The following is an 8,354-nucleotide window of genomic DNA, read 5'->3' as shown; positions in this document are numbered from 1 at the left end:
GTGGAAATGTGGAGACCTGAACTTAAGAGTGCAAAAATGAGAAAACTAAACTGACAGATTTGTCCATCCCTAATCATAAGCCAAGGGACCTCTAGATGTAAATGAGTTGAGCCTGTCCCGTCCGTCCATCCGTCCATCCATCCGTCCGGGCCCTGCTTTTTGCTTCCTCCTTTGTGTTATATTTTTCAAGGATGACTGACACGTGGTCACCAAGCAAACTGATGGCTGGCTAGCCCTGTTTACTTCCTAATTTGCTGTACACATCATTTCCCCCGAAAAATGCAAGGTTCGTAATGTCACCCCTGCCTTTTGCTTCTGTTGCTTGGAGAATCTGAAGCTGGTCTTTTCTGAGGCTGGAATAAAGAGGTTTGGGCTGCATCGGGCGAGGAAGGCAGGAGATGCTCCAGGGGAGACTCCAGGCACCAGACAGATGTTTCTGACTGTTGGCATCATGAAAGATGAGTGAAAAGGGATGCCACCTTCCTTCTTCTGGAAAGGCTCCTGTGCCTTTCAAGATGTACACAACCTGCTGGAATTAAGAACTGGCTGGCTGGATCAGAGCAGGTTTCTCTTATCCAGCACTCCATCATGGCTGGTCAGATGCCCCTAAAACCGTCTTCCCCAGCCTGATGTCCTCTGGATCTTTTTAGACTACAACTCCCATGCATCCCAGCCTGCACATGGCTGTGCTGGCTGGGGTTGATGGGAGTTGTAGTCCAAAATGTCTGGAGGGCATCAGGGTGGGGAAGACTGCCCTTGAAAGTCACACACTGGGCAAGGGAAGTCATGGCCAAGCACTGGGCAATCACCGGCATACTGTCCTTGAAAATGAAAGGTCTGAACTTCAGTATTATGGCTGGGACAGGGATGGGTGACAAATCGATTCAGTTCACACTCAGAGCTGAATGTATCAAATCCACACTTCCCTAAACAATATGACAACTGAAACACAGCCATCCTTTGAAATCTCACACTTATTTGAATTTTGCAATGCAATTCGTTAACCAAACCATGCTTACAAAAATGTGTATGTTAGGGGAAAGTGTTCATAAAAATGAATATACGAGTGAAAATAACATACAAAAATGCATTACATGACGAGAAATGGCTTGCAAAAATATGTACATTAGTCAAAACTGCCTATAAAATGTGTTTATTAGGAGAAATTCACACTAAAATACTGGAGAATTTTCCTGAGGATTTTTAAAAAAAACAAATTGCTGCAGAAGTGTGAAAAACTGGATTTAAGATTGGAAAAATGAGAAACTGGGAGAACTGAAATTGGCAGAACTTCCCATCCCCAGGCTGGGGTCCATAAATTTGTCCAGGTCTTCTATGCAAACATAAAAGTTGCATCCATTGCCCCACCCGTTTTTGCCTTTGGCCCCTCCCACTCCTGGCATGCAGCCCTGGGAAGTTTGCCCGTGACAGAATGTGGCCCTGAGGCTGAGAAAGCTTTCCTGCCCTCTGCCCTCTGGACTTGTCTTTTGGGATGCCCAGGAGTGCATTCCAAAGGCGGCTGAACCACAGGTTCACTAGCCAGTGGAAGCCTCCAGCCTTTGGAGGACAGGGCAGCAGGGCTGCACACATTTTCCTTTAGCTCTCTGGCTTGCCTTCTCCCATAGAGGTGCCACTTTTGCTGGAGAAGCCAGCTGAGCATGGTGGCAGAAGTGTGATTTGCCCTGCCTCCTAAATCTTTTGGTGGTGCTGCTGCCTGTTCATGAGGGCTCTCCGTGAGGCGAGGGAAGAGCTGGAGGCCTCTTGGTCAGAGCTGAGGATTGAAAGTGCTTCCTGAGTGGGGCTGGATTTCTTATTATCCCTCTTTAATGAGCACCCAGCCTGTTTCGAGGGGCTCCTTTGGGGCTAAACAGAGATCTGGACAGCTTTAATTACTTCTTTCCTTCTTCCATTTGCATTAATCCCCATCTATTTCTCCCACCCAGTTCCTGCCTGACTTTTTCTTTTACTGTTTGGGGTATGTTGCGGGGGGGAGGGAGGGAAGGGGGAACATAAGATTATTATCAGGAATGGAATCATTTTCTCTCATATTTGTAATTTGCATTCTGACCACATCTTGGGTAAAGTTAAGACAGCAGAAGTTTAAATGAGGAGGTTGCGTGGTTGCAGATTTATTTATTTTCCAGCTGTGGGAGGATGTGCTGCTGGGAAGATCTGCAGATCCTTGAGAAGTAATTCAGTTTAGGGACCAACATGGCCTCTTTCCCATCTTACTGGGGGCCCTTCCACAGCCTGGGTTCAGGGATAACATATATATGAAAATGAATGTCTTTGAGCTAAGGCGGTCTTCTGAATAGAGAGACCTATCTCTCCTCTCACAATACTAGACCCCGATGGGGCCATCCAATGGAGGCTGGTGCCCATTGGGACTGGTGGGGCCAAAGGCGGGGATCCCAACAGTAGGTGGACCCCAGAGCCAATGACAGGCAGAGCCAACTAATTTTGGCTTTGCTCCCATCCTCCTCCTCCTCCCTGCTGAGTTCCACAAAGGCAACACTGAGATTAAGGTGGAAGAGGAAGCAGACAGCCATGGACAGCCTTTGGGCTTGTCCTAAGTAAGATGGTGGGCAGATGGGGGCTGGCTGAGGGCAGACTGAGGTTGGTAGGTAGTGCCCCATGTGCCCTTATATATGAGCCTCCACTGGGACCATGCGATGGAGGTGAATGGTGGAGCTTCAGGGCAGACACATGGAAGGATTTCTCCATTATGGCTGGAGTTCTTCACTTCTCCGTGGGAGGCAGTATGTTTCCTGATACCAGTTGCTGGAAACCGCAGAAGGGGAGAGTTGCTCTTGTGCTGTGGCCCTGCTCATGGGCTTCCCATGACAGGCACCTGGTTGGCCACTGTGAGAACACGAGGCTGGACTAGATGGGCTGCTGGCCTGATCCAGCAGGCTCTTCCTATGTCCACACAGCACACATGGTTAAACTATGGGATAGACACGTTCATCAGTGGCTGCTAGCAGTTCTACATGCACTGTCGGAGGCAGGATGCCCCAGAATACCAATTTTTGGGAATTGCTGCAAGTGGAGAGAGCGCTGTTGCGTTCAGGGCCTGCTTGGGGGCGTCCCAGAAGAGGCATTTTGTGGCCTCTGTGAAAGCAGGATGCTGAAAATTCCAGTTTCGTGATCAGCTACAGGTTGGAGTTGAGGCTCCACTTGGCTCCAATGGTTTCCACCCCCCCGACCTCTTGAAAATTGCTGAGGGTCCTGGTGATCCACTTCATGATTTTTCTGCCTGTTACAGTAATTGTAATATGTTGTGCTAGATGCTGTATGATTTTAAGTTGTCTTTTCATTGCTTATTTTATTTCTTACTGTATTTTATTGCATTGCATTGCAACTTGAATTCTTTGCAAACATGCTGCAGACCATCTGAATGGAGCCTGTGGGCCCCCGGTGGTCAGCAAACCACAGTCTGCTCTAGATTACTCAGCATTTCAGGCCAGAGGACCGGAGGGCTGCTAGTCGTAGCAAGCTTTGATCCTTGCCTCAGATAATGTTTCTCTTGCCCTACACCTTCTGTGCTTTCCTGCCTGGCTAGGACTCGATGTGATCCTTGACGGAGTGGGATCTACTCTCGATCAGCTGCCTTCCTGATTTTTGACCCAAGGCTGTGCTGTTTTCCCCAACTGGTCCATTTCACTGCAACGATGTGTCCCTGTCTCTGGAAACGAGAAAGAATTTGTGCCGCTCCTGGCCTCCAAGCGGTCTTTGCAGCTGCCTCTGGAATATCAACAGCAGAGAAAGTGATAATTAGCTCAGTAATAGATCTGCTGGCAAATCCAGGAGTCGCGGAGGAGTTGTGTGGCACAAAGCACAGCATGCACCTCCCCCTTCAGCTTCTCTCCCTTGGGGAGGAACAAGCTGGCTTTCTTTGTTTCTGCCCTCCCCAGATGCTGCCGTCCTCTCTAGCTCCCATCAGCACCCCAGAGTCCATTGGCCAAGCTGGATGGAGCGAACGCTGGTTTGGAGTGTTCTACGTTCTCTGACCGTGGGGCAGAGCATAGCCACCGTGGCTAGTAGCCTTTGACAGCCTTATCTTCCATATGCTTGCCACATTCTCCTTTTAAAGCCATCCAAGCTGGTGGTGGCCATCGCTGCCTGTTGTGGGAGCAAATTCCAGAGTTCAGCTCTGCGCTGTGTAAAGCCGTCCTTCCTTTTGTCTGTCCTGAATCCCCCAACAGCACCACTGGATGCCCACGAGTCCTAGTGTTATGAGAGAGGGAGAAAAACTATCACTTTTCCCATGCCATGAATAATTTTATTCACTTCTATCATGTTGCCTCTGACTTGCCGTTTCTCTAAACGAAAAATCCCCAGAAGCTGCAGCCTTTCCTCACAGTGGAGTCGCTCTGTCCCCTTGATCCTTCTGGTTGCCCTCTCTCCTCTCCTGTCCTGTGAACCACCTCCTTTCCCTTCCCACGCTGGACTTTCTGATCTTATAAATGCACAGAGCGGTCTGGAGGATTCTCCTGCATGGATCATTCGTGTGCTAACAAGAACGGGCAGCTTCTAATGTCTTCTTTTGGTATTTCACTTTTGTTGGCTTTTGCTGAGTCTTTCATCCACCTTGCTCCCCCCCCCAGCCCCCAGAAGGACTTCCACTGGGTAGCACCTATTTGATGGCTTTGATTTTGTAATACACCATTATGTAACCTGACAAGAGTTTTCCGTTTATTGTCTCCTCTTTTCCAGCCAGCCCTTTTTGCTGTGCAGATGCAACAGAAGGCTTGAAAGGCTGATGAGGGTTACCCTAAGGATTACTTTCTGGGCTGATAACGGCTCAGCCCCACTCTCTTTTCATGAGGAAAGAGTTGCAAGGCGGTTGCAACACACTGCCCCAATAATGCACCAGTTGTACTGACGGCCACTGGGGAAGGGCTGTAGCTCAATGGAAGAGCTTCTGCCTTGCACGTAGAAGGCCCCAGGTTCAATCCCCAAAGGCATCTCCAGACAGGGCTGGGAGAGAATCCTGTCTGAAATCCTGGAGAGCAGCTGCCAGTCAAGGCTGACAATACTGAGCTAGATGGTCCAATATAAGGCGGCTTCCTGTGTTCCGGTATTCCTTTGCCTACAGTCTCCCTGTGCCTGTAACAATCTTCCCATACCTTAAGATTAATTTAGGGGCATTGCTGAAATGCCCACCTACACAAACAATTAGGTTAGGCCAGGAACATTGTGGAACAGGACCTTTTCAGCACTGGCCTCCCATGGGGATGCTCATCAACAAGTACAGAGTTGTCTACAACTAAGTTCTACTCAGAGTAGACCCACTGGAATTAATGGACCTAAGAGTCCTGTGCATTAATTTCAGTGGTCCTATGTGTATGACTAACATTTGATATAAGTGCATGGTTTGTTGTGGAATATCCAGAATAACTAGGGATGCAGAAATGGTGGGGATGCAGGAGAAATTCGATTCAGTTCTTATTTAAAGCCAAATATATCATATTTGCACTTTCCAAAACTATGTGAGTTCTCCAAACAAACAATGTGTCCAAAAATGCATAGATTAGGTGAAAGTGTGCATGGAAATGAATATCTTAGTGAAAACAATATACAAAATGCCCTATATTAGGAGAAACTGCTTGCAGAAATGTGTACATTAGTCAAAACTGCATACAAAAATTTGATGAGTGGGATAGAAATTAACATTAAAATGCTGAAGAATTTTCATGAGGGTTCCCCCCCTTCAAAATGGCCAATTGTTGCAGAAATGTGGAGGACTGAATTTATGATTGGAAAACTGAGAAACAGAGATTGACGGATCTTTCCAGCCCTACCGATGCAGGTTTTACTTCGCTGTTAGCTCTGAGACGATTTAAGGCTCTCTTGAAATTATGCAGCGTAAGTCAACATGTACAGATCTCTCCCTCACCCCCCCTCATTTCATCAGCCTATCATTACTTATGCTTCCAGTTTTAGTGTGTGATTTGGTCTTGCTTTTGGGTGGTTTTTGTGAGAACAGGTTGCTGGAGTAGATGGGCCACTGGCCTGATCCAGCAGGCTCTTCTTATGTTCTTATGTTTATGTTCTTAATGTTTTAGTATTTTAATGTTGCACGTTCACTTTTACGCTTGACAAGCCACCCAGAGAACAATGCGATGGAGCGGCCGTGAAAAAGCAATAAATCCATAGAACCAAGGAAGAGATTCTCATAGGCACCACTTGGGGGCAGCACTGTCCGCTCACTGCCGTTTGCCATTGCGGAGCGCAGCGCAGCGAGAACTCCTTTGTCATGACTGTTGCAACAGAGGAGATTGTAATGTGAGGTGGGGGGGAGAATGCAGGGGGTTTGCCCTTGGCGCTGGTTTGCTTCTAGCAGATTGCAACAGATCCAACAGCTTAAAGATTCAGCTCAATTTTTCTTTTTTTTTTAAAAAAGGCTAACAAAAACTTAGTAATTTATGTTGGCTGACATCTTTGAATTTTAAAAATAGAAAAGGACACTTGGTGGGTGAGAAATTCAAAGGACTGCACTCTCTTGCAAGAGAAGACGTTCTCCAAAGCAGGTGTGGGAACCTTTGGCCCTCCAACGCCTGTCATGCCTGGCCACTGGCTCTGCCGACTGAGTGGGGCTCAGGGGAGTCGCATTTCAGCAATGTCTGGAGGGCCAAGGTCTCCCGCACACTTGCTCTAAAGCAGGTGCTCTAGGAAGCTTTAGAACAGGGGTGGTGGAACTCAGTCCTGGGAGGAGGGGGTGCGGCCCTCGAGGTCTCTCTGTGGCCCTCGGGACTCCCTCCAGGCCACAGATCTTCCTTGAGTGCTTTTTCCTGGGTGGAATGTGTCCTTGGATTGTGGTAAATCCTCTTCCTTGTCTAGAAGGAGGATGGAGAGATATATGGTTTGTGTGTAGAAAAGCCTCTCCATTTGACATGGGTGAGAAGAAACCTGCTATGCAAAAGTAAGGGCCACATCCATTTTGGCATGCATTTATTTTGTTTTTGTGGATGGACTGCCTTCAAGTCAATTCTGACTTATGGCAACCCTACGCATAAGGTTTTCTTGGTAAGTGGTATTCAGAGGGGGTTTACCATTGCCTCCCTCTGAGGCTGAGAGGCAGTGACTGGCCCAAGGTCACCCAGTGAGCTTTATGGCTGTGTGGGGATCCGAACACTACTCTCCCAGGTCCTAGTCCAACACTCTACCCACTATGGCATATAATAAGGACTCCATTGCTCTGCCCACTTTGACTCCGGCCCTGCCCACCATTGGTATGTGGCCCCTGGGAAGGCTGGCCAGAAGGAAATGCGGCCCTCTGGCTCAAAAAGCTTTAGCACAAAGTTCATGCCCACCTTGGGGCCCTCTCCCTCCAGGCTTCCAAACATTTGCCCCCAGGGAAAATAAGTTATAACAAATGTTTTAAATAACAACTGGTCAAACTTGATCCGTCTGACGAGTAAGAACACAGTTTGGAAGGTAGAGAGAAAATTCAGATCTGGTCTGATGCATGTTTAGCTCCGGTCCACAAGCAAGCCCAGGAGACTTCCAGGAAAGGGCCAGAGTGCCTGCATGGGAGAGACCGGCTGCTGTGCATGCAAAGGCCCCAGGCGCAGTTCCTCGCCGCATCTTAGGTTGAGCCCCTGGTGAGCCAGGTATGAACAGGTTGTGCTTGTGGTTGGGTATGATGATAATCTATACTGCTTGGTGCCCAGATGGCTTCTGAGCAGTAATGAGCTGGGGGCTTCTGAAGCGCCGGCATTCGATTCCAGCTCTCCCTGAATCCCAAATTGGTTGCCATTGCTACTTTCTAGGCCAGGCAGAGAAGTCACATACGGCACATAAAGGCAATGCTTCTCTGCCCTATTCAAGGCTGGCCTTATTGTGATCAGGCAGAAGGAGGCAGTTGCTGCAAGCCAGTAGTTGCAGAGTGGTTAGGAGGAGGCAGAGCGCTCTGTTCGTGTGTGTGTGTGTGTGTGTGTGTGAGAGAGAGAGAGAGAGAGAGAGCGCTTTTCCAGAACTCATCAGTTAGGTTTGGATGCTGCCTCTTCATTCAGCTGCTACTGTCCTTCTGAACATGGAACAGGGCGAGGCACCATCTTGTTCTTTGCCTCAGGCAGCAAAATGTCTTGGGGTGGCTCTGACCTGTTGTCTCTGCCCGGCAGCTAGTTTTCAGTGGTATACAGCCCCTGTATGCAGAGGCTCCATTAATCTATCACGTCTAATAGGGGATGCAGAACTGGCACTGTTGGAGGTGCCACATAATACTTATGTCACCAGTAGTGTAGTGGCAAATTCAGAAGTGCAGGGTCCCTTCATGATAGTCACAGCCATACACCCCCTCCCCTTTTGCTGCTGTGTTGAGAATGAGATCCTTGTTAACGCCTTCTCCC

The sequence above is a fragment of the Rhineura floridana genome, chromosome 20, assembly GCF_030035675.1.
Source record: "Rhineura floridana isolate rRhiFlo1 chromosome 20, rRhiFlo1.hap2, whole genome shotgun sequence".
NCBI lineage: Eukaryota > Metazoa > Chordata > Lepidosauria > Squamata > Rhineuridae > Rhineura > Rhineura floridana.
Note: the sequence above shows the minus strand (reverse complement) of the source record.